A 23264-nucleotide genomic window follows, 5' to 3' on the forward strand; every position below is an offset into this window, starting at 1 on the left:
GGGAGTCTGTCCCTTCCAGATCTCAAGTCCGTTGGGATTACACGTGTGAGCCACCACACTCAACCTGAAAATTCTAGTTAAGTATGGTTTGAACTACTGCGTTTCTTTTGTCATGTTTGAATATTTTTTGTCGCTTGCACTTTGATTTTAGAGGCAATGCACATTGAAAACAAGACATATATTAAGCCCCATTATTTACTTGAATCTCGTAGGAACACAAGATGAATGTTACAAAACAAGACTTAACCTTGCATATCAGGAAATAAAATAAGTTTCCAGGGTGAGACATGCAAGTCGATGGAAATTAGGCAGGGAAAGATCATTTCAAATAAGAATTATATAGGGAGATTCCAGGATGGACAGAATTGTTTGGACAAGAGGTTTAAGGTTTACAGGTATCAAAGGTATACAGAAATAGGTGTGGTCTCTGTGGTGGTCAAGAAGGAAGGTGGCATGGGCAGAGCAAGGGTCTCAGAATTGATGAAGGCAATGATAAACAATAAAAGCAATATTTATATAGCACTTGTAAGCATTATCACACTTAGCCTGCACAATACTTCTAGAGGTGAGTACCACTGCCATTGCTATCTAAGATCTGAGGGCTCAGAGAGGACAAGAGTTTGCCAAAATCACAGCGCAAGTATGGGACAGAACCCTCTGATAGATTAAACTCTGGGAGCAAAAAATGCCAATGGCTTGACTCTGTTCTAAGGAAAAGTTCCAGCTCTTTTCATTTGTCCCCTCCTCTTCCTCCTTCTCCTCTTTGTCATTATTATTTTTAATCTGAGAATTCCAATTGTTTGAATATTAACCTGGTCAATAGTAGGTGATGTTATGCATTGTATTCTAGACACATTTCCCAATACCCAGGACCTATCTCTTTTGGGCTGGTTATCTTCTTCTCAGAGATTTGTTATTTCTGAGAATTTCTTGATGGAAGAAGCATCTTTTATTGTTTGGGACCTGTGAGCATGGGCCCCATGTGCCCCCCATGCCCAGCAGAACTAGGGAATATGAGTGAAGGTCTGTGGCGCTTAAGGCATCCAAACAGCAACACTGAAGATCCATCCTGAATGATGTGAGAAAAACATATTTCTGTGCAAATCAAAAACTAACAAAATGAAGCCCTCAGGATGAAATAATTCCTCAATCAAAAATCACTTTGGTGGAAATATGTACTGACACCTGGATTTGCAAGAAAAAAAAATATGAGACTGAAAAAGAATTAGAGTTCCCTTTCAATTAATAAATCTTGGCTACTGTTGGTAGCACTGAGTTTTGTTTTCCAAATGAAGTTTAAAACTATATTTTGTAAAAATGCAAAATGACAGGTATTTAAACTCGTCCGCCTCCTTCGAGCACTTTCCCTAGGATCTGTTTTAATCTGGTCTTTTTAACCATGTGCATGCCATATGTACATTCCACCCAGGACCACGGTCAGGGGCGATTCCACAGTGATCAGTCGAGCAGCATGCTGTTTACCTCTTGTCCTTCAGGCTGAAAAAGGTGCCCTTTTGTCAGAGTAGACTCCCTCTGGACAGTCCATAGATTAAAGAGAAAAATAAAACCCCCAAATGACTAAAAATAAAACCTTGCAATGACTAAAAGTTAGAAACAACCATAAGAAGGAGAAATACAGTGGGGAGAAGAATATTGTGGATTTTCTTCTTGGGAATTTTGAGAAACCTTTCCTTTTCTTAAGACGCAGATCTAGAAAGATCTTACTGTTGGCCACGGTCAAAGTACACATAGCTTTAAATGAAAGTTTCAGGGTGGGTATTTGAGAATGCTGGGGCTCCTGAAATGATTATCTGTTTGAGCAGGTGGTGTCCGTGAACTGGTCCTGAGGACATACTCCCCTGGTCTTTTAAGTCTGAGGTCAAACATTTCACAGACCCTGCCACACTAAGTGATTAACAAAACTAAGTTGTAGCTGGTAGACAGCTGGGTGCTTATTGCCTTGGAAGCCCTGGTGGTTTAGGCTTGTCTTTGATTATAGGAGCTGACCTTGGTCTCTATAAGAGTTGGGTAATCTGGGGGACTGGACAAACTGCAAATAGATTGCTGGAGTTTCCTGTTTTCATTCAGATGTGTACAAATTACCTCAACATGCCCTTTTTTTTCAGAAAACACTAAGGTCTGAAAGAAACTCTTGTTATATTGTTGCCACTTAGGTTTCACTGAGCCTGCATTATCTACTCACAGCTTTAATGACTTCCTGCTGAGAGAGGTTCTGTAGCAGTCTTGGCAGCAGGGCTAAGAATAGCATTAAATGCAAGGTTATCTAGGCATTACACTCACTGTAACATGCAATTAACTCTCCTCTTCCATTTTCATTACACAATTATTCATTAATGTCAATTTAATTTTATGCATTGTTCTACATGACCGAAGGCTGATTACGGGCCTTTTCACTCCAATATCCTAAGTTAACTGGTGCCAGCCGCACTCAGGGCTGCCTAATTGCAATTTAGCCCAGAAAATTCCTCCCATTTTTGCCCTCCAGTAATGGAACAACAGATCATGGCCAGGTAAAGATTTTAAGGTGGAAATAAAGCCCAAGCTACAAAACACTGAAGTTCAGAAAAGCCTTTTTTCTTTTTATTTAACAGAATAAAGGCTCTCTGGAAAAATTAAATGAAGCAAGGCTTGTACCCTTTTGAAAAATACGATGCTTTTGTGAACTGTAGTTTAGTAATTTTAACATAACTACCAAAGTCAGAGTGTACCCCAGGTCCAAGAACCCTGCTGGGCTCCGTTAGTTCAGCAACATCCTTATCATGCAAAGCTGTGCTGTCCACACCTAGGAATTTTGAATGATAATGTGGAATCCACAGGAACATTGGAGAATAGTTTCCATAGGTTTGATCGGATTTTTTTGACATTAATGAATAATTATTTGTTGTTGTTGTTTTAGAATATAAGCAGGTTGTAGGGTTCTGAAGTTAGTCTTTTTACAGCTGCAATGAACTGTTTTTTGAACAGCATCCCTCAGGAGGCAGAAATGAAAAGAATCCTGCTTCTCTCCAAAGCTTTCCCCACTACAGTCTTTCTACTTCAAATCAGAGTAAGTTCATTAGATATCCACCTTAAAACTGTAATGGTGATGTAGACTAAAAGTAATTCAGATCCTCATACATCCTTGTGTCCAAGTAATTCACATTATCGTTTAATCTGCACAAACAGCTCATCATTAGCTTTTCTAGTTTTATCAGCAGACAATTGTTGAAAATTAAGATTTAAAGAACTATTAAAGAGGAAGCTTGGACTGTTCCCTGCTTTCTGTGGGTAGTTACTGTTAAATCCAGGGGAAGGTGAGTCTCTGGGATGATGAAATCTATTAAAAGTCAGGGAATAAGTCTGTCCCCTCTCACAATGGGTTACTAGGTCCATTTCACAGAAGGCTTCCGTGCCAGCTTCTTTGCAAACCACAGATAGTCAGAATATATGAACAGACACATACTTTTAATAAGTGTATAGTGCCCAGGACTGAGAGTCAAGATTTCTCTTTCTAAAGCCACAAGAAAGCAAACATGGTACAAATAGGCAGTGCAGCAGCCCCCTTCTTGCCACTATGGGTAAAGCTGTGTCAGCATTTCCACTAGAAACCCCCTTTTTCAGGGGCTTTATAACTCAGCCATAAAAGTTAGTTCCAAACAAAAACTTGGCATACAAAGTTTCAGCCTTAAAGTGAACTTTTTTTTTTTTCACAAATTGTCAAAGGAAAAAACCTTTGGCTATTTTTACTTTTTTTTTTTTTTTTTTTTGAAGGCACAAAAATAGAAAACAGAAATGTACTGGTTGTGCGCTTTTTTGGAACTCTTACAAAAACATTTATAGGCCATTATGGGGCATGAATGTTCTTGGAGTACTACAGGTTTTCTAGACAGATGGTTTTATAAGACTCGCGTCATCAATGCTTGTGAGGTGACTTTTTAAAAAAGTATTCTCTGTTATATCTCTCTTCAGTCACATGGAACAGATCTGCCTTATAAATGGGTGTGACAGTTCTGATGTCACTCACAATAGTGAGTCGTTGTGGTCTATTAGCTCAATAATCCATGCTCTGAAGTATCCGTCAATATAAATTTGGCCAATAGACCGCAGAGACTGGGAAAAGCTTGCATAGTTCTTGGAGCAGCTGCAGTGTGTTCTAACATTCTCTAAATATGTAGGAAAACAATTGGGCCTGTGTATAAGTTTTCAAACTCCTTTGAAAACAATGGGCTAAGATCCTGCTCTGTGTAACTCTAGGGGAGAATGAAATAACTTTAAATAGCAGCACTCAAAACTTCATTTGTGTGATTCAGCCAGAGTTGTGCAAGTTTAGTGATACAAACTGCCAATGGTAACAGAGTCACGCTTGTGGCTAACAGTGACTCACCCCATTGTTCAAAAATACAGATGAGGTCTGGGAAAACCTTGTGATGTTTTGACACCATATGGACTGTAGCGACTTGGTACAATGCGACAAGTTAAGGACAGTGGCAGTGACTTAAAAATGAGGCCTACTCTTCAGAGCTTGTAATTATCTAAGAACATAATGAAAGAGTTTACATTATGATTATAATTACTTTTATTTGTGCTGAGGTTGCCTTTGTTAGGTTACATTAAGACCATAACCACTGAACTTACTCCCCCACCCAACTTTGATTTTACACTTAATTTATATGTTACTAATAGCTAACTTCTGTCTAAAGCCTTTTTGATTCATGCTCTGTTTGCTTTCCTTCTGTGAGGTTTATGGTCAAGGGACCTAATTTGCTGGTTTCGTTATAAACTGCATTTTGGACAAAATATGAACTAATGGGGTTGAATTTAGGCTCTCGACTTTGCCTCAAAAGTCAAACCATAGCTTTATAACAAAGAGGTATTTAGCGGTGTCATTGGAGCATTTAGCTTCCTGAAGTTCACATATGATTAGAAGTTAAATATCTAAAAATCCATTTATTTGCTTAATAACACTGCCAAATTGAACCCGTCTGTGGTTTCTGCATTATAAAGCTACTAAAGGACTCTTTTGAGGTACTGTGTATGTGATTACTAACTTAATAGATTTCAACCAGCACCACTCAAATCAAATCATCATTCCTCATGGATTGTGCACCGAGTTCTCGTTTAGCAATGCCGAGTGTCAGGGGGATGTGCAGTTTCCTGTGCTTTCCTCTATGATCCCGCTGACCACAGTGTAGTTTTATCATGTATTTGAGTCCAGGTCTGTCCCCCACTCCCCAGCCCCTGTTCTTTGATGGTGTAGGCTAATTTGCATGTATGTGTATCCTGCAGCCCATAGCACAGAGCACACAGGAGATTGAGCCCTTCCTACATGGTGGTAGCCAACATCGATTGGGTGCTTTAAGACACACCAGGTCCTATTCTGAACATGTTACCTGAAAACACTACTAAAATCTTCCCAACAACCTAAAAAGATAGGTACCATCATATTCCCCATTTTACAGATAAGAAAACAGAGATATGCAAAGATATTAGTCCCCTGGCTAAGGTCACACACTAGCAAGGAACATGGGTGAATTCACATGAAAGCATCTGTTAACAAAGTCCAGCCTCTCAACCCCATGTTCTTCTGTTTCTCTAAATGTGCACTAAGTCACTCTGTGAGAGAGTTCCTGTTTTTGTTTGTTTGTTTGTTTGTTTGAGACAGAGTCTCGCTTTGCTGCCCAGGCTGGAGTGCAGTGGCGCGATCTCGGCTCACTGCAACCTCCACCTCCTGGGTTCAAGCGATTCTTCTGCCTCAGCCTCCTGAGTAGCTGGGACTACAGGCAGGCGCGTGCCACCACGCCTGATTAATTTTTTGTATTTTTAGTAGAGACGGTATTTTGTATTTTTAGTAAAGTTTGTTCAACAATCTAGGAAATGAACCCTTAATGAAGAGACGGGGTTTCACCATATTGACCAGGCTGCTCTCAAACTCCTGAGCTCATGATCCACCCCACTCAGTCTCCCAAAGTGCTGGGATTAAAGGCATGAACCACCGTGCCCGGCTGAGTTCCTGTTCTTAAAAAAATTAAAATCTATTTGAACTGATGATTAAAATCTAGATGAGCACTACGGTACACATGTGACACAGCTGTGTAATAAAGGACCACATGTGATTAAGAACTAAAGGTATGACGGGGTAACAGGTGCTAGAAGCATCTAAAATGGCAGCTATCAATGTATGTTAGCATGCTAACCTGGGAAGACTTCCTGGAGATGTCACTGTTTTTGAGATTTGAAGAATGTAAAGGCCTTGGATAAGTGGCAAGGAAGTGGGAGTTATTTCTGTTGTGGGGAAGAAGGACAGGAGGAGAGTGCTCATCCTGACAGCATAGTCGAGCCCGGGCAGAAGAATGGCAGGAGAAGTTGTCTAGGGAGGCGGGAGCCTTGAAAGCCAGGCTGAGAAATAGAAATATAACTCAAAGAAAAATCATGATGATCTAGTTAAGTGTATGGCTTGGAAAATCATCTTTTTAAAGTTTGTTCAACAATCTAGGAAATGGAGTGTGTTCAGAAGAAGGGCCTTGCTGTTTAGCATGGGAAAGAGCTATATACACCCTCCCTTTGCAACATGACTGTCAGTCCCATGTCCTTCTTGAGACTTCCTGGAGTGGAGAAGCTACTTCAGTCCGAGTCTGCAAAGTCTAAAGATCAGGAGGATATGAGCAGCAATTCATCTATAGTTAGCAGGGGCTGGTCCCTGAGTTGACTTGGTTGGTAGTCGTAGATACTGGTGACACATGCATTTCTTGGATTCAGAACTCAGTCTCCCACATTGGATTCAGAGAATTCAGCTCAGTTCAGTGGTTCTTTCCCCTTCTCTTGCAAAGGAGTATTTAGCCAATCTCTTAGAATCTCTCATAAAATCTGATTTAAAAGGTATATGTGTTCCTAACACATCTAAAATCCCAAATTGACATCCATCTAATAACAAGGTAGCACATCATAAAACAGTCATCAGGATTCAACTGGGTGAACAGCATACTCTTAGAAAAAGATATCCATATTTGGAATTCCACTTCAGATACTCATATTTGGCTGAGTTCTGTCTGCCAAATCGGGGTCTACAGCAAAGTAGATTCTCAAAAATAGAGTCTCCTGGGGTGACAGGTGGTCCAGACCTAGGCTAGATTGGAGATTCTTGACATTTTAGGTGGAAGTTATCTCACTGTAGATTTTAAAATGCATTTTAGAGGCTACTTTTTAAAAGCATCATATCAGAAATGTTTTCACATGTTAAACATTTTTAAATTTGCTTTACAATGATAGAATTTAGTTTTAGAAGGAAGCACCCTTAATGAAGAACCCTTAAACCCAGAGAGAGTAAATGATTTGCCAACACCAAAACCATGCATTCAACCTAGATCTCCTGACTTACATTCTGGTGCTTTCACAAGCTCAGTGTGCTCTTTCCTAATATATCTTTGAGACTGTTCAAATTATTAGGCTAATTAGAGAGAGTTCTTCTTGGTAAGGATAATTAGCAGAGAGGTACCAGCTTTGAATCAGAAATCCTAGGCTTCAGTCCAAACTCTCACTATCTAAAAGACCTACAGGAAAGCATTTAACTTTTCTGATCCTCAATTTCCTCATCTGTAAAATGTGTATAATAATAGTACCTAGTGCCCTGGGCTGTTAAGAGAATAAAAAAAGATAGTATACAGGAATGTTTTTAATGGACCATAAAGCACTCTGCAAATATAATTGTCAAAAAGGACAAAAGTATGATTTTAGAATGTGATAATGTTTGTATTGACATAGTTTATATCTGTATATCATTTTACTCCTCCCACTACCCCCTAAAGTACAAAACAAACAAGAAATTGGTTTTAGAACAAACTGCATTCCTGCCACTTTTTTTACTTTAAATTGAGTGCTATTGGAAGGTTACAAGGCACAAGAAATGGCACATTCTAAATCATTCCTGTTGAAATACATCAAAATGTTAACAGTGGTTGTTTCAGGGTAGTAGGAATGTGGGAAATCCTTAAAAAGTTTTCTTCTTTGTAGTTTCGCGATCATTGCTAATGAAAATGTATTAGTCTTATAATTAAATAAAAAGCATTTTAAAATAAATCTGTGGTACATGAGAAGATCTCCGTTTGACAGCAATAATGATTGCTACAGTTTATCCATTGCATATGGATATATGTAAAGTATCTGTGGCATATACTTTACATACATTGCTTTACTAGAGTTTTTTTTAAATCTTGCATTAAGTATTATTGTTCCATTTATAGATGATAACCTGAGGCTCAGTGAGATTAAATCCCTTGCCCAGTGTTATGCAGCAAAATCCATGGATTCGCTCTGATTCCAGAGTCCGTATTCTTCTTGCTGTGCCATGCTATGCTGTGGGATTGAGACAGGGACTTGGCATGTAACTCCTCTGCTCCCTCTAAGTGCCACGGTTATAGCAGATTGCTGAACGGAACTTTGCATAGTGGGCAGAGGCCTGGCTTCTCCTGGGTCAGGGGAGTTGGCTTCCAGTCCTGACTCTATCCTTTAAAAACTGGGGGATGACCTCACATACATCCCTTCACTTTTCTGAAGCCTGTGGTTTTTCATCAATAAAATGAAGGCCTTGGATTAAACAAATGGCTTTCAAACCAGCTTTAGCTGCAGATCTAACCCACTTTTTTTTTTTTTTTTCCAAATGAATTTTAGTTGTCTGACCCAGGTGTTAGGGACTCCTCGACCTTTAAGTTCTAGGAAAGCCGAGTAAAGCCTCGTCAGCCTCTACCTGGTGATAGTGCAATTCCCAGGACTGTCATCGTGTGGGCCCACTTCCACTGAGTATGGATCAACACTCACGCAAGGCCTTGTGTGCAGAAGGACTTACCGAATATTTTGAGAAGATGGCGAAATTTACAAGCAAATACATTAAAATTTCTATCAGATGCTGCTGGACGTTTTCTGTCCGTTTTAAAAACTTGGACTCTAGCCTCTGGTTGTTGCCCTTTCTCCCCTCATTCCTTCCCCCTTCTCCCTTCTTTTTCTCTCTGAACATCATGGATTCCTGTGTTTTCCTTTTTATCCCCTCCCAACAAAATATCTACCTTGAAGAATTTGTGTGCCAGGTGTTATTATTATTACTATTTTTAACAACACGTCATTTGACGCTTCAATATATAGAGTGGATCAAGAGAGATGCTTCTGTTTGGAACTGCGGACGGAGCACACTCACTTTCCGAGGCGCCTGAGCACTCAGAGGAACCTGATGGAAACCACTGGGCGAGATTATCTTTAAGGTGGAACCTTGTCTGAGCTACTCCCTTCCTTGCCTCTTCCCAAAGACGATTGGCCACCTTCTCCTTTGAACCCAACTGTGCTCCAAGCAGACATCAGGCATAGTACATAAAACGTGTTCACACATCTCTGTTTAAATCTCTCTCTCCCTGACTAGGCTGTTGAAGGGGAAGAGGGGGTATGTTATTGATGATTTCTGTACACAAGGTATTTGCTAAGCAGGTGCATAATGACTGCTTGTGGATGATAGTTTATGACTGTGTGACCATTCGATTAAACAGATTATCTGCTAGAAAGAAGCCAGCTAAAAGTGATCATATAGACAAGAAAGAAAGCAAACCCACTGTATTATGCCTGAGGGAGAAACTGGAATGATGTCTTTGCTCTCTGTCCTCCTCTACATGTGTGATATCTGTAGCACCTAGTTTTACAAGGGGGTGGGAAGAAGTTCTGCTTGAAAGCTTCATTTGTAAACTTTTTGTGATCAGCCCAGTTGGCCGTTTTATTTAGATCGTCTTGTGAAAGACCATGTTTGGATTAGTGTTGGGCATAAGTAAATGGCAGTTTTTTATCCGTTCTGAAATGCTCAAATGGCTCACTGAGGTATCTGTGCAGCTGTTGTAGAACATGTAATGGCATTAGGCGCTGAGTTGGAGAGGAGTCTGGTGCCAGACATTTCTGGCAGCGGCTGTAGTTGCAGCGCTTCTCCCGGTGAGGAAGCTATCATTAGTGGCAGTGCTAGGGGCTAGGCCCCTGAGTAGGTGACTTGCTGGAATAGAATACTGGATTTCTGCACAAGGAAGGAGGGAAATAGGTTTTGCTCTTGAGTCATAATAATTAATGATCACCCTTGAAATTCCACTTCAGTAGCTGGGAGTGAAGTGTTCATAACCCATAGTGATTTTACGTGTAACCTAGATGTTTTGTGTAGCCTCTTTTCCCTTCCCTTCCTTTCTCCCTTCCTTTCTCCCTTCCTCTCTCCTTTTCTCTACTGGTTAGATAATGTAAACGAGAGAGAACTTATGACAGTGGCTTGCTCTTACTGGCTTCTTGGGGGCATTAATGTCCTTTAGCTCTCATATTCTGGAAATTTGTGTGTGTGTGTGTGTATGTGTGTGTGTGAGAGAGAGAGAGAGAGTTCTTGTCACCTCATGTTGGTCACTGTCCTTATTCTTTTTGTAATGAAACTGACAGATAAGGAGAATTACTGTGGTTGTACCTCAGGGTAAATTACCAAGCTCCTTCCACCGATTAATAAGGAAACTCTCACATTTTTCTAATCACATGCACATACACTTTCTTTCTTTCTCTCATTTTCCACCTTCCCTGCACATAAACACATCTACAGAAGAAATAGGGTCACTAAGCCACAGCACAGTCATAGAGAAGCATGGGTAGTATTTCAGGCTGGCCATTCCAAAGGAAACTTTATAATTACATATTAGACTAAGTTTAGCTGTCAGTCAAGTATTGATGCATACAGAAATGTAAAGCTGTGGATGCATATGGAATTGCGTACAACACTTACCCATTAAAGATTAGAGGCTGCTCTAATTGTTCATACTGCTAAGGGTTTTTTGGTTTAAAGACCAGCATTACACATATACATTTGTGAGACTCAAGCGTGCAAGTTTCTGACCATTAGATTCAGTTCCTAACCATTAGATTCAGTTCTTATGGAAAAGCACTAAACCATCTTCCCTGTGAAAGCTGTACCATTATAAAGGATGTTGGCCAGACATTCTGTTATACATTCATTAATTTCTTCCATCCACAAACATTTCTTAAACACATTCATTAGGGTTTTAAAGTCTCAATAAATAACACCACACTTCCTTGTCTCATATTTAGGACTATTTCAAAGATAAATGCACAGTCAGAGATATGCAGATCAAAATGTCAACTTTACCAATAAAGCTGATTCGAGAAATGGCCATATAGACTTGCTAAGATAATCAGCACTCTCTGAATTAAATTTATCTCCCAACTCACTCACTACGCTTTCAGTACAGTGGAAAGAGAATACAGGTTCCTGAAGGCAGGGTGATTCCTTCCGATGTGTTCTGGGTTCATTCTGTCAAACCTGTCAATTAGAGAAGTTTCTCTTCTTCCAGGGAAGCCGGGGAGAGGAAGAGCCGTGAACAAAGGGCCACAGAGAAGCTTGGAGTATTGCATTCATAAACATTGCTATGTGGGAACATGAGAAGTGGAGGAATAAGTGTTCTTCCTAATAGCAGACAGTGGCAATACAAGAATGAATAGAACAGAGTCCCTGATAGAAAAGCCGCATAAGCAGCATAAAGGCCTTAAAATATTTCTTTTAATACAATGTAGTGAAAGCTAACAAGATATAAAGGGCAGGTGGAGGGGTGCGCAGGTAGAGCCTACTGAGTAACCAAGCCTAGCTTGAAAGGCTAACTCTTCTTGCAGGCATATTATTTGACTCAGCACAACCTTTCGTTTTCCACAATGCCGTGTTCCAACTGGATTTTACACATACTCATGATCAGACATGAGCAGTGTGAATCCTACAAGAGCACCAGGTGCAGTGACCAGGGTGGGATTAAAGGAATTATCCAAATGGTGGCTTCTCAAAGGGGTAGAGATATCAGTATTAGTATGACAGTAATGGAACATTCTCTGGTTGTCACCACCATTATAACCTAATTATTACCCAGTTAGCTATGGATTCCTCAGACACTTGGTTTTTAGTTTTGGAATGATCTGAATCTTTTTGCTGCTCTTCCTGTTGGCCTGCTTTTTAATCATCTTGCTGTCAGAGGAGACCAAGGGGAATAGCCAACAATGAAACGTCAGTCAATTGACCATTGTAAATCTGAGACATTGTATTCTCATGGGAAGAGTATGGGATTTGAGATCAGAGGATCTAAATTCAAATCCTGGCTCTACTCTTCAATTGGCTCTCAGATCTTGGGCATGTCTTCAAAACTCTGAGATTCTATAAAATGAGGATGCTAATAAGAATAGTGATACTTTATAAAAACTTACACTGATGGTGAAATCAGGTAGTGCATATGGTGGTACTCTGAAAAAATACATTGCTACCCAACATAAATTATTATCTGATGAGACATTTGGTGGACTTGTCAAGCTGAAACAGATGGCTAAACATTGCAAAAATCTTTTATTTTTCCCTTTGTCTGTCATCCTACCTCCTCCCCAGATACTGAATTCTGTCCTTTCATTATATGCTCTACCCCACCTTCTGAGAGGCACATGTATCAGATGGTGATGAGGGCAGTAAAGGAGTGTATTGACATGATGCCTTTCAATCCAGTACCCTTCCCAGGCTGGTTTGCACACTGATGCTGTAGAACCAAGCAGACTCCATTTATAAAAGGGGACATTCAGTGTAGGACTTTGCAAGATAATACTGCTCACTGAGTCAGGCCTCTGTGAAAATTGCATCCACTCAGGCCAGCTCTGAATTTCTGTTTTTGTTACAGGTGGTTAAAAAAAAAAGTGACCAAAGTGATATGAGAAAAAATTAAGAACAAGTAATATCCTACTCAGGTGAAAATAAGAATTCCAGATACCTCAAGCATACAGATTGTGATAGAATACCTAGACAAAGCATCCCTTCTTAGGCTGACCTCATCCTCGCTTCTCCCCAACCCCTGAAAATAAAAAACACATCTGTTAGAAAAATAATTTCCTTGATTATGAACATGAATAAAGAAAAACTTAAAACTAAAAGGAATTGATAAAAAGAATTATAAAAATTCAACAGAATAAGAATATTTCAAAGACAGGCATGCATGCCTTACACACAGATATTTCTAAAAATTATAGGGTTTTAGGCTGGGCATGGTGGCTTATGCCTATGATCCCAGCACTTTGGAAGGCCGAGGTGGGTGGATCACTTGAGGCCAGAGACCAGCCTGGCCGACATGACAAAACCCCATCTCTACTAAAAATATAAAAAAGTTAGCCGGGTGTAGTGGCACCTGCCTGTAATCCCAGCTACTTGGAGGCTTAAGCGTGAGAATCACTTGAACCTGTGAGGCAGAGGTTGCAATGGGCCAAGATCACGCCGCTGCACTCCAGTTTGGGTGACAGAGTGAGACCGCCTCAAACAATAAATAAATAAATAAAAAGAAAAAGAAAAATTATAGGGTTTTAGACTGGAAGGGAGTTCAGGAGGCATCTGGTTAATTCAATTCAATTTACTCTAACAAACAGGTCTTGAGCACCTTCTGCATGTCAAGCTTGAGGATGCAAAACTGAAAAGACATAGGATCTGCTCTCAGGAGGAACATACACACACATACACACACACACATTACAGAATAAAGAATTCAGGGAGTGTACAGAAGAGAGAGCTCAGCTGTGTTAGGGGTTATAAAAGTCAGAAAGAGGCTGCAAGGGAGATAGAATTTGATCAGGATCTTGCAGGGTGAGTAGGTGTCTGCATAACCCCTTGGGAAAAGGTGGAGGAGGATCTTTGGAAAAGGAAAGAACTGAGCTAAAGGAAAGAAGTGACAACCATAGGGAGCAGTCAGAAAATGACCAGTGATCCATTTATGTGAGGGGGCAATTCATGCGCAGGTTGGGAAGTGGAGCTGGGCTTTTAAACTCTGGGGAGTCTAAAAAGCAACATTAAATAGTGGTTAAGAACGTGAACATCTGGGTTTAGATTCTGACTCTGCTGTGGGATTTGCAGAAGTTCCGTGACCTCTCTCTGCCTCCTGATCTGGAAAAATGGAGAAAATTACACAAAGTACTTATTTCATAGAGTTATCATGAGGTTTAAATTAGATAGTTCATTAAAGTACTTAGAACAGTGTCTGGTACACACTAGGTACTGAAAAAAATAATTGTTAAACTTATTGCTGTGGACTGAATTGTGTCCTCCCGAAAATTAAAATTGTGAAGCCCTAACCCAAAATGACCATATTTGAAGACAGGACTTTTAGGAGGTAATGAAGGTTAAATGAATTCCTAAGTGTAGGGTCCTAATCAGATAGAATTGGTAGGTTTATAAGAAGAAGAAGAGAGATGTCTCTGTGTGTGCACACTGAGAAAAGGTCACATAAGGACACAGGAAGGAGGCAGCCATCTGCAAGCCAGGAAGAGAGTCCTCACCAGACCCCGATCACGCCGGCACCCTGACCTTGGACTTCCCAGCCTCCAAAACAGTAAGAAAATAAATTTCTGTTGTTTAAGCCCCTCAGACTTTGATATTTTGTTGTGGCTGCCCAAGCTGACTAATACAATTATAGTCTAGGGATTGTGAACTCAAACAACCATGGGGTAACAAAAATAATATAAATAAATGGAGCAACTTGTTCTTGGAAATGCAATAGTATAAGTTCAGTGACAAATGGCAACGGACACAGGACAGATTTGACAGACACCTGAGAGCAGTGGAGCCTGGCGAACTGCCGAGTGACTGCCAGGCCCAAAGGGAACAGCTGTCGTGTGGGCTGAGCCCATTGATCATTGCTGTGTGAGAAACTGGGCCTAGCATTCCCAATTTTAAAGAAAAGATAGACTGCTTTTTGCTTGGGTGGGGTGGTGTGGGGAAGAACTTCTAAAATTTAAAATATTGGCCAATACCGTGAGGTCATGAATGTAAAACCTGGCCCACAGACCATTGAGATGTCCCACCAAAAATGCTGGAAGACCAGTGACAGGGAGATTATTGGGATGAAGAAGAAATGCCGAGATGGGAGGTGGGAAGACACTGGGATTTCTAGTCAGACCTAGCTCCATTTTAGCTCTGTGATCTTTTACTAATACTATAATCCTCCTGAGACTCAGTTTTTCCAGGAGAAAATGGTAATGAAAATACCCGTTTTGTATGATTCTTGAAGAAATGGATGGAAAATGTCTGTAAACTGTCTAGTGCGTACTTGAAAATGTTAGTTCCTTCACTTCCCTCATGCCTGAACAAAGGACATGGTGGTGGAATGGAGAGGATGCTATGAAGATGTTATGAGGTAGAATTTGATTGGATGAGGAAGACTTCAAAGTTGATGACCCTTGGGAGGGAAGAGATAATGAAGCTGTTAACTGAGGAGGGAACCACAGGAGGCAAAAGATTAATTAATTGTGTTTTAGATAAATTGAAGTTGGGGAGTCTATGGAACATTTGGGTTATGTCCTACTGGCATCCAAATAAAATGTATGAGGAGATCAGCTAGGGCTAGAGATGTGGTTTAGACTACCATCATCTCATAGGGAATAGTTGAATCCATGAGGGTGGAGGGGATTTTTCAGACAATGGGGGAAAAAAAGCCACCTTGGGAGAGTGAGAGTTGGGGGTGGGGGTGGGGGTGGTGGTTACAGCCAGAAAAGCGCGTGTAAAACAATGAGTGGGCAAGAAGCAGCATGAACAGAGAGAAGGAGCATTTCAAAAAAGAAGAGCTTGTGATAGCAATATTAAGTAGAATGAGCATAAAGAAGAAGTGCTTGATTTTATAATTTGAAGTTTACTAGTGAACTTTAAAAGAGCAATTTGATACGAAAACTCACCTCATGTAGTCTGACTTACAAAAATCAGCTCTGGTGACACCTCTTTTACTCTTTTGTCTACATTCTCCTAACTCTCAGTGATGACTCCTATCCATTAAAGACACATTAACTTATGTTTATAAGAAAGAAGGTATATTTGCATTTAGGGTAAGGTATTCCTAGAAACTATGCCGTAAGTTAAACCCAATTTTCTTGTAGTGAGAATGATATAGAAGAGGATTATGCTCCTGACACAGGGCCATGTGCCCAATTTTTTATGGGCATGAACGCAAACTCCATATTGAATTAATTATAAATGATAACCATGTATAATATAAAGACTCTTCAAGTATACATAATTAAACAGGGTAATACAAAAACCAATCGCATAAATTATATTTAATATGAGGGAATGGCATAAATATTAAACATAGTTATTATTTTACTCCCTGACATTCTTTCTCATTGGCAGGTGATGAGAACGTCACCATCATGGAATCAGAAGGAATCTTTTGGAAAAGTTTTCATAGATATTTCTGAGAAGACCTTGGAGGCTATTGGGGCTACTTAATGCCTTTTTGAGGAATTAACGGACTATTTTTGCTTCCTTCTTTTTGTTTTAATGATTTTCATGGTAAACCTTGGAGACCCAGATGTTAACTTCTCTGTTACCGTCAAGAATATAGTATTTCTGTTTTCCTAACCTGCCATCTCACCAGGATTAGCCCCCTTCCCTTACATCCTGAGGTTATTCAACGAATATAGACTTTCAACCACATGTAAAATACATTTTAAAATGTTGATTCTCTCATTTTGTTGCTTTACATAATATCGAAAGAGGCCCAAAGCTTTTACTTAAATGGTAGAAAACTCCATTAAAAGTTTGATCCAGATCTGTGGCAAGTTTTAGTAAATCTTAGCAATCACCATACATTTTCCCCTTTTGACGGAAGGAAACTTTTGAGAAGTTATATTTTATGTGGTTTACAAAAAAAGATAGGTGTTTTAATTGGCACTGAGAAATCTCACTTTATAATAGAAAATATTTGTGTTATACTTTGGAATTATAAAAAACTTCCTATATATTAACTCATGATAGTTTCAAAGTGCTCTTATCTGTAATAGGGTTATTATTATTATTGAATTGTTATGGATGAAAGTTGAGGATCAGTGAGGTTAAATATCCTTCCCCGTGCAACACAACTTATAAAGGATGGAATGAGGGGCGGGATTCCAGGCTCTCTAACCCCAAGATGATGTTCTTCCTAAGAAACGGCCCCTTCTATAATGGACGGTCCCCACATCCCTTGGAATGCTGTGCACTTATTCAAGTATTGGCATAATTACTCAAAATATTTTCAGAAAACTTGTTTTGAGGTTTATTTTCTCAGTGACATTAAGAACTTGGTCTCAACACCATCCACCTTCTCTCCCTACTTAGAGTGTCACCATCTTCTACGGACCCTGAGGCTCAGCATAGGTACCTTCTGTTGCAAGCATTTGAGAGAGGTCTATTCAGGCATGATGTGAGACAGAGGGGTCAGGGAAATCCTGTGAAGCCTGATAGGCTGCTGCCAGAATCGCCTGGGGACAGTTGTTTGTTTATCACTCTCCTGCCCTCTATTAATAGTTACTCGCATGGACATAGTGAGCCTTAGCTCTCCTATTAGGAATTGCTGCACATCAAACTTCCAGAAGTCAAGCACTCCGCATCCCTTCCTTACTGAAGCAGGGCAATGCAATCCAAATATTTTCATTAAAATGATTATAATTTTATGTCCACATTTTGGTTTTTATAAAAGTATGTTTTATTTCTCTGGGAATTTTCCTCATGTGGAATTTCTCATTCCTTTATACTACCAATAAAGAGTTTGGAGACTGGCCTAAAATGGCATACAGGATATAAAGAGATGACATTTGTATTGATGATAAACAGAAATGGAAGGAGAAGAATGTTTATGACAAACTTGAGTGAATCACCAACTGAGATAGTATGATTTCCTTCTGGATATCTCCACAAACAATATATTATCTTTTCCAAGGGGAAATGATGTTACCAGGCTTTCTTAATCTTTTCAAAGTAGTGCATGCTTTTTGAGTAATTCTTTTCTAGTTTTTGCGATGAATTTGCCTTCTTCAACCATCCGCATTCTCCTTGACCAAGGTTATGTATGTTCACAATGTCTGACCCAATAATAGTATGTTAGGATACTCACTAGAGATTAAAAATGAAACAAAAGTTTCTCATAAACCGCTAAGGGTCTGTATTTAGATCTTTCCAAAGAAGGTAAGGGTGAATATGTTTGTATTTCTGTGAAGATACATATATAAGAAGACAGTCGCCTCAAAGGTGCTGAAGGCATCTTCTCTATAAAGGGTGTGTGTGTGTGTGTGTGTGTGTGTGTGTGTGTGTGTGTGAAGAAAGGAAGAAACTGGGAATAATGAGATCTATTTTTGCAAGGTGTAAGGGAGGCTGGACAATAGCTAAATGGGAAAAATGGTGGTAATGGTGGTGGCAATTGGGAGAGGATGAGCTCATAGAACCAGTTAGAACCTGAGATTCTTCCAGCTCACACACCCACAATTTGACTTTGAGCTTGGAAGAGGCTCTGCAAGTGAACAGGGGGAAGACCTGCTCTGATGAGCTATGTGCAGAGCCTGAGGCAGTGGCTGCACCGGCGTTTAAGGGCATAACCAGGCAAGCCTGCTGCCGTCCCCGTGTCAGCACCCTGTCTCGTGGTCATAGTAGAAGATGTTGCTGTGACTCAGAACTGGGGCTCCAACTCTGGTACTCTGGGGAGACAGGCAAATCCAAACAATTTGGGCAGAATGCTGCCAGGAGATAAAGGAATACTTTCTGAATACCTTGGATTTTTTTCTCCCTATAACTTACACATTTGTCTATGACACCTATTATCTTCCAAGAAATCATTTTTTAACCACCTCATAGGGATTCCTAAATGTGTGGGTTCCATGAGTCCCTGAAGGTCCATATTATACCTGAGGGTCCTTAAGGAATTTTCAGATTGTCTTACAGGTTTCTTCACTACCAAAATCCTTTGGGATTATTTCTAGCTCCTATCATGCTACAGTTTCACATTGCTTTATTTGAAGTTCTTAGAATTAAATGTATATTTTAGTTTAGATATTCTCGGATTTTAGAAGAATAATAATATAAATTACTTAATGTCCCCAGTAGTATAATACATGCACCCAGTAAAAAAAAAATAAGATTTAGATAGTCTATGTATAAACATTGATACTAAGGGAATAGTATGAATTCCCTTAGTATGGGAAATAGTAAGGGAAATAAGGTTCATAAGGAACCTCACATTAATCTGCACCAGCTTTTGTTGCCACTGAACTTGTACCAAATTTGTGAAAAAGTATTTCAGTTTTCAGGGCTTTTCGGATTTCAGAACTGTGGACAAGGAATTGTGAACCTAATCTAGTATCATTAAACATCATGAAGGTGAGAAAGAGTAATGGACACCACAATGTATTAGTTCATGTCTGCATTGCTACAAAAAAAATACTTGAGGCTGGGTAATTTATAAAGAAAAGTAGTTTAATTAGCTCACGATTCTGTAGGCTATACAGGAAGCATAGTGGCTTCTGCTTCTGAGGAGGCTTCAGAAAGCTTCCAGTCATAATGGAAGGCAAAGGGGGAGCAAGGCATTTCACTGACAGGAGCAGGAGCAAGAGAGAGAATGAGGAGGAGGGAGGTGCTATGCACTTCAAAACAGCAAGATTTTGTGAGAACTTACTATCACAAGAACAGCACCAAGAGGATGATGCTAAACCATTCATGAGAAACACCTCCATAATCTAATCACTCCCACCGGGCCCGATCTCCAGGACTGGGGACTACAATTTAACATGAGGGTGGTGACACAAATCCAAACTATATCAAACAGGAAGGCTCGAATGAAGGAGGATGGCATGTCCTCTTGTAGTAGGCTGAATGATGAGCCCTAAATTACACCAGGACTTCTCCCTGGGCTCTGTGAATATTGTCCTATATGGCAAAAGATGAGGCAGTGATCTAGGATGATCAGGTAGGCCCTAAATGCAATCACATGTATTTTTTTAAGAGGAACACAGAGGGAAACTTGACCCACACAGAAGAGGAGAAGGTAATACAAAGATGAAGCAGAGAGAGATTTGAAGATGCTGACCTTGGAGATCAGAGTGATGCAGCCACGAGCCAAGGAATGCTGGCAGCCACCAGGCTCTGGGAGACAGAAGCATGGGTTCTCCCCAGAGTGAATGGAGGGAGCAAAGTCCTGGCAACGCCTTGATTTAACACTTCTCACCTCCAGAACCGTGACAGGATAAATTTTTGTCATTTTAAGAGACATTTTGTGGTACTTTATTATAATGGTCATATAAAACCAGTATAGATTTTGGTACTGGGATGTAGGGTGCTGTGGTAATAAATACCTAAAAATGTGGAAGTAGCTTTGGAATTTGGTAACAGGTAGAGGCTGGAAGAATTTTAAGGTACATGATAGAAAAAGCATACATTGCTTTAAACAGAATATTGGTAGGAATAGGAATACTAGAAGCACTTCAGCTGAGGATTCAGAAGAAAATGAACATGTTATTGAACATCAGACATTGGCAAGGAAGAGTTTCTACTTCTGGGAATAGTGTGGCTCTACCAACACCTTGGTTTCCATACAGTGAGACTGATTTTGGATTTCTGGCCTCTAGACTTGTGAGAATATTAACTTATGATTTAGTCACCACATTTGTAGTAATTTTACAGTAACAGCTCCCAGAAGGGGTGTCTTAACACCCACCCCACCCACTCGAGCTCTCCAATGTCAGTCACATTTTTCAGATCACCTGTCGCTTCTCAGTGGTTCATTGGGTCTTCTTTAAATTTCAGTTTCTTCATGTGTAAAGTGAAGATTATAATACACGCCTCAGAGAGTGATTGTTAAGAATTAACTTTAAAAAAAATGTACAGTATGTTTTACATGTCACCAGCATACAGTTAGTGCTCAATAAATGGTAGTTTGTTTTTGACATTACTATTCTCTTAGAATTCCTTTATAACTTTTCAAGAGATAGGAATTTACATTTAGATTAGAGACCATCTATATTGCAGAGAGAGTTGATCCATCAAATCTCAATTTTCCTCATCTAAAAGATTTTGCCAGACCATTTGTATTCACCAGTGTCACAGTGATGATGCATTTGTTGTCTAAGACTGTTAGAAGTCTAAAGACACACCAATCAGTCCTGGGAGGCTTAGTTTCTATATTTATCCTAAACATTTTTACTTTCCCAAAGGCTAGAGCCTTTGAACCCAGTGTCTTTCATCAAACCAATGATAATTCTCTTGACAAATGCTTAGAATTATGCCCATTTGCAGATGGGTATGCCTATGGTGCTTGGTAAAGAGTAGTTTTCCAAAAGTAGGCAACTATATTAAGGGAGGGAAAAAAATATAAGGGGCTAGTACATTTAGAAGGGAGGCAACTAAGGATTGCAAAATCGCCCAAGCTCCTAAAAAGAAGAATAAATAGGACAGCAAATTCATTAGGATATACCCACCAGAAACTAAGAGATACAGAGAGCATAAGCTAATGGATGGCAAAGAAGGAAAAAGTGAATATTGTTTGAGTGCCTGCAATGGGTGAGGCATGCATACTAAGCATAGTCACACACAATAGGTATTTGTTCTACTTAGCTCCAGTCAGACCAACTATTTCATAGCCCTCTGCAGCCTCCCAACTCCTGGGCTCAAGTGATCCTCCTGTTTCAGCCTCCCAAGTTGCTGAGATTACAGGCATGAGTCACTGTGCCTGGCCCCAGATAATCGTTTTTTGGTTTTTTTGTTTTTTGTTTTTTTTTTTGAGTACATACATTTAAAATACATTATTCTTCCAGGCCATGTAATTATGTGCCCTCTGATAAATGTGTTAAAAGCTCCGGGTGTTTGGGAAATATCCACAGTCCCACCAAAAGGCCCAAGTGATGCTAAGGTCATGAAATGTGAGCACTGCCAAAGCCTCAGCAATTACTCAGTACTGCATCCACAAAGGAGGAGGAAACTTAAGTACAGAATTCCACATACCCACTTGACCGTATCACAGTTGCTGATGAGGGAGGCAAGACTAGATTCCCAGTGCTTGCCTTTCCAAAGACAGCTCTTTCTGTCCCAAAATAAGGCACTAATCTTCGATTTGTGATTAATTCCTTTCTTGACTTCCAATTTCAGCCTTTTCAAGCCTGCAACACTGGAGAAGAGAAAGGAACACAGAACAGTCCTAGGAGTTTCGATCCAAATATAAAGCTCAGTTCAACCCCTGATAAAGTATGATCTTGAGAAGATCAGTTACCCTCAATTTGTTGAAGGTTTCCCCATCTGGGAAATAGTTCTCACAGCCCGTTTTGTATGGTTTGGCTGTGTCCCCACCCAAATCTCATCCTGAATTGTAGTTCCTATAATACCCATGTGTTGTGGGAGGGACCTGGTGGGAAGTAATTTAATCTTGGGGGAAGTTCCCCTCATGCTGTTCTCATGATAGTGAGTGGGTTCTCATGAGATCTGATGCCTTTAAAAGGGGCTTTTCCCCCTTTTTGCTGGGCACTTTTTGCTGCCACCAGGTGAAGAAGGATATGTTTGCTTCCCCTTCCACCATGATTGCAAGTTTCCTGAGACCTCCCCAGCCCTGCAGAACTATGAGTCAACCAAACCTCTTTCCTTTAAAATCAGTCTCAGGTATATCTTTATCAGCAGCATGAGAACGGACTAATACACCCTCGTTCCTTCCTTTCATAGGACTTACCACAGCTGTCATTTTCTAATATCTGATTCCTGCTCCAGGGTGTGGTGGTTAAGGACATAGACTTGAGGCTACACTGCTTGTGTTCAAATCCTGACACCCTCATTTATGAGATGTGTGGGAAAGTTACTTAGTCCCTCTATGTCTGTTTTCTAATCCGTAAAATGGCATAAAGATAAAAGCTACCTCAGATGGAGGATAAATAAGTAGGACACTTAGACAGGCACCTGGCACACATTGAGCACTATTTGTGTACTTGTTCATTATCTGTCTCGTTCGCCACTCTATTCCATGTGGCAATTGTCTTCTTAGTTTGGTTCCTCCCTTTCATTTCCTCAGTTTTATCTCCTGCTACTCTCCCGTTGGCACGAAACTATTTTTATTTCTCTCCAACTTTTCTGAAGTTACCACGACTTTGTAGAGGACTTTGTCCATGACATTGTTCCCTTTCTTTCATAGCTGCCAAACAACAATGTGATAAGAAAAAGACCAAACATGAAAAAGGGCAGAGAAAAGGAATTATTCTCTCGGTTTTCTTTAGAAAAAGAGTGCCTAAGTGCAAAGAGTATTGAATTGGCTTCACAATAAAAACAGCGAGACTCCATTCATTAGCTTTCGTGACCCTCTGAGGGTGGATACTTACTTGGTTCACTCAAGCATATCAGTGGTTTTCCTGGGACTAGTAATGACGAGCACAAAGTGAGTATCACCACACCCGTTATCATTTGAGAGCACCCAGAG

Source organism: Macaca thibetana, chromosome 1 (assembly GCF_024542745.1).
Source record: "Macaca thibetana thibetana isolate TM-01 chromosome 1, ASM2454274v1, whole genome shotgun sequence".
NCBI lineage: Eukaryota > Metazoa > Chordata > Mammalia > Primates > Cercopithecidae > Macaca > Macaca thibetana.